The following is an 8,797-nucleotide window of genomic DNA, read 5'->3' on the forward strand; positions in this document are numbered from 1 at the left end:
AAGGTAACATTCCATCATTCATTTTGAGATATCACTGGGGCAGGCTGAGATCTGCACTGAGACAGTGGTGTCATCTGGTGGAAGGGACAGGTACAGGTGGGCATCATTAGCATAGTCAATCAAACAACTGCTTTATTAAAAATACTTAATATGTGGTTTACATTCACTATCTCTTTATCTCTGTCTGTTAATGTGATATTCATACTGATTTCATACTCACTGTCATTTCATACTGTTAACATACAACATAATGGAGGGCAGGGGGTATTATCTTGGTACTGATTTGAGGCAACAATCTGTTTATCATTTAATTATCAATAAAAAATGTTTATACTTTAAATAATGTGTGACGTTCAATTTATTTATATAAATAATAACAGAGGTTATCTCAGGGCACTTTTCATATAGAGCAGGTTTAGACTGTACTCTTTATAGTTATATTTACAGAGACCCAACATTCCCACATGAGCAAGCACTTGGTGACAGTAGCAAGGAAAAACTCCCTTTTAACAGGTAGAAACCTTGAACAGAATCCAGCATGGTATGTGGCCATCTGCCCCGACCGGCTGGGTTGACATGTGTGCTGCAATTGGCTGATTGAATTGTTTGATAGGGTTGCCAACTGAAATCTACCAAAGTACAGCAAGAGTGCACAAAATTGTTTTTTTTCGAGAAAATAGAAGCAGCTAGTTAGTGCTAGCTAATGGTATTAGTTCACAAATGAGTAGCCTGGTGACCAAGCAATGGCAAAACCAATGTCCATGCGAGGATTTTCAAAAAACCATGACTGGAGGAGCTTGATGCCACAACTGTTTCGGGGGAGGGGGGCAACTTTTCACACTCTCATGACTGTCGTTGCAGCTGGGGGGGACTGTTGTGGCCACCGTCTCTGTTCTGGTTTACCATTTTTCAAGGCGACAGAAAACAAACGCAACAGTACAACATGAAGTTACAAGGATGCGAACATGATGCTCAACCCATCAGCTGGGTTACCAGAGGACTGAAAATCCATGTTCAGTCAATCACAAAACTGTGTATCAGGGTTAGTTTCCATATCCCTCCAGACTGATCTACTGTTCATCTGCCATTATTTTTCATCACTTCAGTGGAGTGACAATTAAAGTTTTTGTAAATTTAAATTTCAAACTGTCAGCTTATACTGTATCAAAAGAAAACATGATAATCTCTCTCATACAGATGAAACACTGAGAAAACAAAATTAAAAGCAGTGTGACAGCAGAAACAGGTGATCAGTCATCTGGGTTAAATGTTCACGACCTAAGTTGATGGAAACACTGGCTACTGGATCATTGGTATGTCTGTATGGTATTCAGCCATGAGTACTAGGCACACTAGAATTCACTACTGGTCCACCAGTTTTTTCACCCAATATTATTTTTATACATACCTAAGCTTAAAAAAACTCATCCCATTCAGATTTTTCCAGGCCCAGTCACTAGCCACAATATCCTAAATCAATAAATTAAATAATAAAGTTTGAACTTTATTTGAGCATAACCTACAAAACATGAAAAAGTCTGTATAAACAGAGCATAAATAAGTAACAGGTAATGAAGAAAGATATTTTAAGAATCTGAAAAGCTGTCTTGGCTATTTTTTTCATGTACTTTTACCGCAACTCTTAACTTTGCCCTCTTCTAATTTCCCTCTCCTCTCCCGTATTTACTCTTTTTCTCTTTCCACTTTTCCCTTCTTGCCTATTTACCTTATGGCCTCTCCTTATCTCCTTCCTCCCTCCCTCCTCCTCGTCCACTCAATCCTTCCTCCTCTTTCCATTCGCACCACAGCTGAAGATATATATGTATAATGTAGGTTCTAGTAAAGGAAGAATGAGAGAAAAAAAGAGCTCTCACCTGTAATAAACATTGTGTTGTTCACAAAGAGATGCTCATTCTTGCAGATATATAATTCATAGCCAGAGTTCTCTGTTCTCTCTCAGTGAAAATAAATATAATCTTTTATTTTACACCTCCCTCCTTCTTCTCCTCTCCCTCCTTTCCCTGTCTCATTCCCTCTGATCCCTGCATTCCTCCACCTTCTCCTGTCATCTATGAAGGATTTCCTTATAAAGCTAAGCAGTGACAGTATGCTGTGTTAGCATTTTGTTTAAATGTGTGCACACGGCTGAGCTGTGCCCTGTTTAAAAGATGTAATAACGCTAATCTTTTTGCCAGGGACTTACACACACACACACACACACACAAACACACACACAAACACACACACACGTCTTGGAAGCAGATATTGTACACTGTAATACAAAGACAGTGTGGTGATAAGGGTGTGGCAGCTTCCACCAATATGTCTTTTTGAAGGTTGATATCAGTTGGTGCGGGGGGTTTATTCACTGGGAATCTCTAGTCCTATACTGCAGGTTGAGAAAGCAAACAGAAGAAGGCTTAGTAGTTGGGCCATGTCCAACATTATGTGGAATCTTTTGATTTTTTAATTCTCTGACTCTCTCTGATTGTTCACTTTGTGTTTCAGAATGGCCGATCCACTTGATGTCAGTAGCTTCCTGTTCTTCCCGTTGACTGTTTAAGTGGAAGTTGTAGTGTGGTCGACTGTCAAAATAATTACTGCTAACTAAAGCTAAGAGTAATCACCCCATCCCCCTTAAGGCCATTTCACACCAGAAGCTGCTACAGCAAAGTTGCCCCATGCCGCTAGAGAGTCTGTATCTGTGACTGCAAACTACCTACTGCCCCCATGATCCTGTTCAAAACCTACTGCTTCAGATATTATCATTATCATTATTATTATTAGTCTTATTATTGTCATTATTATTACTATACATCTCTAAATGGAATTTGCATCATGCCATGTTTGCTTTCCTCCTGCTCTCTCTCTATCTCTCAACCCAGCCGGTTGGGGCAGACGGCCGCCCAACATGAGCCGGGTTCTGTTCAAAGTTTCTACCTGAGTTTTTCCTTGCTACTGTCACCAAGTGCTTGCTCATGGGGGAATTTTGGGTATCTGTAAATATAACTATAAAGAGTACGGTCTACACCTGCTCTATATGAAAAGTGCCTTCAGATAACTTCTGTTATGCTTTGGCGCTATATAAATAAAATTGAATTGACTTGACTTGTTAATAGGGCATCAAGTTCACACAGTTTATTCAAAATACATATTTGTACTATCAGCTCCTGTCTGCATAACTCTTTTGTGGAGCAGTTTATACTCCAGCATAGGAGAAAATGTGGACTGTGCTACACGGCTAACAAGCTCTCTTCCTCTATTTTGGATTCACAGACTGTCATTTTCAAATTCTTAATATTGAAACATGTTGTAGGGGATGGAAAATTTCAACAATGTGAATACAAATGTCCCAATGTGTGGATGCCTAAAGCAGACACATGAAGCTGTTCATGTTTTACATCCACATTATTTCAGACATGGCCTTAGATTAATCAGTGACAAAGATTGTCATAATTCAATGGCTGACATTTTGGGTTGCAGGGACTTTGCACAACAGAGCTTTATTGCTTATTTGGAAGTGAGAAAGAAGGCAAACTTACCAAACCAAACCTTTCCTGCTCTTGCTGGTTCACATTAAAAGCTTTCCACTGGCGAACCTGCGGGATATTGTGAAGACTTTATAGGGGAGGCAATGAATTTATCAAACCATTAGAACTAGTTCAGGTAAACAACTTTCCTTGCTATGCGGTGCAGTGGAAAAACACTTGCACCGTACCAACGCGACTCAACTGCTCACAGTCATTCCCAGCATGGCTTGGCACGAATACACCCCCCCCCCAAAAAATAAAAACCCTATGAGTCTAATCCTGGCTTTGTGCCTGTGATTGTACCTGTTTCATTGAGAGTAATTGCCTTAGGTTCGGGGAAAACAGAACAATAAGCATTTCATGGTTGTTCCTCTAGCTTTGCAGACTGATCCCCAATAATGGCCATGACCTCTCCCTGTCCCACAAGTCTGTTCTGTGCCAACCTCATCCACCTGTACCTCTGCTAATGCTCCTTGCCTTCAACAGAACAATGAGGTGACGGTACTCTGCTTTGAGGGGTTAATGAATCACAATAACCGTGGTGACTCCCGGATGCCTCTGGGGTTACCATAGCAACTGTACTCCCAGCATGTGTCATCTTTAAGCACCAGTGATGTCAGTCATCAGAGATGCTATTAGAACAAAGAACAGCCGCTGCCTTCTTCTTCAATTGAGGCGTGTTTGTGTGTGCATGTACTAACAATCCACAGTATAAAATGCTCTAAATTTGCTGTTGCGTTTACCAAAGCAGGCAGAAAAAGTTGTTGCTTTAGACATAAACCGATCAGCCACAGCATTAAAACCAGCCTAATATTTTGGCTGAATGGTGTGTATACAGTGTATACAGCATATATATATATATATATATATATATATATATATATATTTATACATATATACGTGTGTGTGTGTCTGTGTTTATTTGTCCTTGTTCTTATATCCCAATGCTGACTTTAACCTGAATACACACTAACCCATGGGTACTCATGTCACCTTGGGAAGAATAGTGAGGTACCCGAGGGTAAAGACTGCTTTTTGATGGTTAAGACTTGGTTTAAGGGTTCAGGTTAGACTTAAATTTAGGTTAGGGTTAGGGTAAGGGTTGGGGTTAGGCAGTTATTTGTGATGTTAAGGATAGGGTATCTAAATGTTCTAAATCTTTTTTTTTTTTTGTTTTGTTTATTTGATGTTGTTAAATGATTTGTCATGCCTAGACTGCTTCTGAATGATAATCAAGAAGACTTTGTTTGAACGTGTATGTGTGTATGTATGTGTGTGTGTGTTTCATTTACAGTGACATTCTCTGAGCCACTCTAGGCACTAAAAAAATGATGATTACCTGTGGTGCAACTGTGCCCCCTGCAGGAGGATCTCACCTTTGTCTTGTTATTTACAGCAGTATAAAGACTGATGAATCCAGAGCAGTGATTCCTGTAAGTATTGATGCTTATTGAAGGGTAATGTTAGCATTATAGATTAGATTAAATTAAATTAGATTAGTCTTCAGTAAACCCTATGGAGAACTATGTTTTTTATGGGTCAAAGTTGTAATACAAAACATCCAGAGCTAGATTAACCTGCTAGAGGACCCATGGGCCATAATGAGCTTTGGGCTGGTACTGACCCCCCTTGTTCCTCCCTCCCCCTCCCGGTGCATTGTGTATTTTCTTATGTGCTGAAATACTAGACTTTACAGCAATCGTATTAAACAGTTATTTAAGTAGCATTTAAGAACAATATAAAATGAAAAAATTAAGCAGAATCAACAAATTTTTTCAGCAACTTAACAGTGCAATTTTGTCACATTATTAAGTTGTTGTGTCGAAAATAGTTGCTAAATTATACGTCCAGCATACATTCTCACTCTCTTTTTTATCATGCTCTTCAGTTGCTAAATGCTCCACTGTGCTCACCAGCTAGTTGCTAATTGTGTTGTTTGTTGCCGAGCAGGTAGCATACAGTGGGTTTGTCAGATTTTTTATTTTTTTATATTTTATTAAAACAGTTACCTGCTACTGCTGGAAACAAAGGCTGATTAAAAGAGTGTTAATTGCATCGGCAAACCTATGATGAAAAATATTCATCAATTTTCACAAGGAAAACAAGACTAAAACCAAATAAAAAGAAATATTTTAAAACAATAACTATTAAGAAATGTATAACATTATAAATAACTGAATAAAAACCAAAAAATAATGTAAGATGGACAAATTGACTCATTACTTTTTTTAATGCAAAGTCTTATTCAGTGATCTGCATGAATCTGCAGAATTACTCACTGTAGCTCCTGATTAGTAAAATAATTTCCTCCACCGCCCAAAGCATACCTTGTTCAGAAGTTAATTTACAGTTAAGTACATTAGTATTTGGACACTGACTCAATTTTTGTAATTTTGCCCCTGTACATCACCATTCTTCAATGGCCAAGTCAGTCACCTGACCTCAACCCAACTAAGCATGGCTTTTCATTTACTGAAGACAAAACTGAGGGCAAAAAGACGCACAATAATGCAGCAACTGAAGGCGGCTGCAGTTAAGGCCTGGCAAAACACATCAAGGGAGGAAACTCCTGGAAAGGATTTTCATCCAAGTATTGAAAATTAATCCTTATATTTATAATTATGTTCGTTTGTCCAATGATGTTATCTGACATTAGGAGTTCTTGGAAGAAAAAAATTTTTGGACTAAATTCATCTACAATCCACATAGGTTTAGACAATAAGCAGCAACAAAACGGCTGAGACAAACTAAAAAAACGTGCAGGCAGGACACTGATATTTATAAATAGCTAAACTAGGTAACATAATCAAGTGCTGTGGATGTGGATGTAATATTAAAGTTATTTTCACTTGCCTATCTTTCATGTTGATATCAGAAGGAATGAGCAAGATCCAGGATTAATGATAATGTTCGCTAAAGAAATATCACTGTATTAATGTTATCCTATTGATTAGCTTGTCCTTTCAAGCTAAACTCAGACAGTAAACAATATGTTAGTGAACAAGTGAGTGATCGCTCTGAATGATCAGCTGTGGAGAACACAGGTAGCTGTGGTAGTGCTAGTGCTAATGTTAGGTTAGCAGGAAGAACAGGTAGAGATCAGTTCGGTTTTATAATGATAACTGGATTTAGGAGGAGAGTCATGCTGTTGTGTTTATAATCACGTGGACCAACCTTAACATCCTCGTCTTTCTAAATTTAAATACATTTGATATTTTTTTAAAAATGGTATTAATCAAATTACCAAAGAATAATTGCAACATGGTACACGGCAGAGGCTTCTTTCGGTCTGGGGCCATATAGTTGCACATATTGTACAGTTAGTAATCCAGTTTACATCAAAGAAAAATAGGATATATTGTATCTGCTATGTAAATGCGAACAGAGCAAACAGGACGATTTACAGTTCAGTTAAAACATTCAGAGACATTAAGTAGTGTAGAAAATCAAGCATCCATTCAAGCATATAATACAAGGTACAGAATAAACAGCAATTTTAGTATTTTAAAGGAGCTATATAATGTAATCTGCCAGCTGTAGCTAATGCCAGTGAACATGTAGTGTGTAGTGAAAAACATTGTGAGTATGATGGCATGTATTTTGAGAGCCAGTCACTGCAGTGAAATGCAATCTCCATTCCCTGACTTATAATGATGACACCGTAGCACAGGTTACAATAATCACTGGCAGGGCTCTCTGTCTCTCTCTTTGTTCTCTTGTTTAATGAGTGGAACATTCTTTTACTTACCTCGTCATGAGTAAATCAATAATCAACTAAAAGATATTCCCATTTGGCAAGGTGACTGCTAAAGGTAGCAAACTATTGATCCCACCAAATGAGTTTCGCCAAACTTTATAAACATAAAGGAGGGGGAGAAGTGTCTCACTATCTCCTTCTATACACACATTTGAAACAGCAAATAATAGAGATATTAAGTCAGAATGAGAATTGTTTGCTAGAGGAGTGTAGAATGGGTTGATTCACAGAGAAATCTCCTATACAAACTTGGGGCTAACACATCACACACACATTAAAGAATAAGTTAATTGAAGTGTGAGAAGCCAATTCATACAGGCTTTTGCTTCATTACATTCTTAGGAACCATCTGATATGATGGGAAATATAGTTATTTGCCATCCTAGAGTGGGATTACAAGGTTGATATGAGTTTCATATCTGTGTGTCCATGCCAAGACTGGGCCAGGACATTTTCATCTTAACTTAGCAAAACTAGCAACCCAGCTAAAACTACACATTATTCTCTCTATGTGTCCAGCAACTTTTGGTCAAAAAAACCTCCAACATTTATTCCCCTAAAACAGTGTTTCATTCATCCATTTTTATGTCTATAAATGTGAAATAAACTAAATAAGCCCAAAGCTAGCAAATTAGACAGCTGCTAGAACAAGATGTTTTGTTTTTTGTTTTTACCTTTGACAGAGTTAGGCTAGCACATTTGCCTCTAGTGTTTATGCTAAACTAGGATAAGCACACCCTAAACCCATTGCTGTAATGAGTATTACGAGATAAATGTGGTATCTTTCATTCAACATCTCATTTTAATCATGTGCTCATAAACTCAACAATCAAGCATTCTCTCAAAATGTCAACTGTTCTTTTGAAAGCAACAGATACTGTATCTGAATGACATTTCTATTTTGATATCTGATTAAGCTGCCAAAGCATAACTGGTACAAGACTTTGTACAAACAGCCTTCAATGAAAGACTATTCCTAAGGTGTTTAAACACCAAAGTGCCATTTTTCAATTGAACCGCCTGCTTTCCAGGATAAAAAAAAATTTCTACCATATTTTAATTACGTGTTAGCCAATTTACAGAGTCTCAAAGACGATAAACAATGAATAATTGATCAAATTTATGCAAGATTTGTTAAAATATTGCTCATGTTGTTGGCCTTTTTTTTTATTATTATTTGACTTCAAGACAAGAAAAGCTTGTGCATGGAACTATTAACATAAATAAGGTATGTTCCATTGAAGTGTCCCAGTAAGTTAAGTCAGTAAGTCAGCATGCACAATACCAAGACCCTGAAATTGACAGAAAAAATGGAATGCAGTCTCATTAATGGTATTAAGGCCCCTGGTTAACTGTATGTCAGATAGTTTGTGGTATCTTGACAGAGTACACATTTGTCATGGAAATATGCACCACTAAATTACAATGTCAGCAGAAATGAAAAAAGTATGACAGCGGCTTGTGATTATTATATAAGGCATTTTCAAAAAGGTTTTTATTATTTCAGTTG

The sequence above is a fragment of the Xiphias gladius genome, chromosome 23 (genome assembly GCF_016859285.1).
Source record: "Xiphias gladius isolate SHS-SW01 ecotype Sanya breed wild chromosome 23, ASM1685928v1, whole genome shotgun sequence".
Classification (NCBI taxonomy): domain Eukaryota; kingdom Metazoa; phylum Chordata; class Actinopteri; order Istiophoriformes; family Xiphiidae; genus Xiphias; species Xiphias gladius.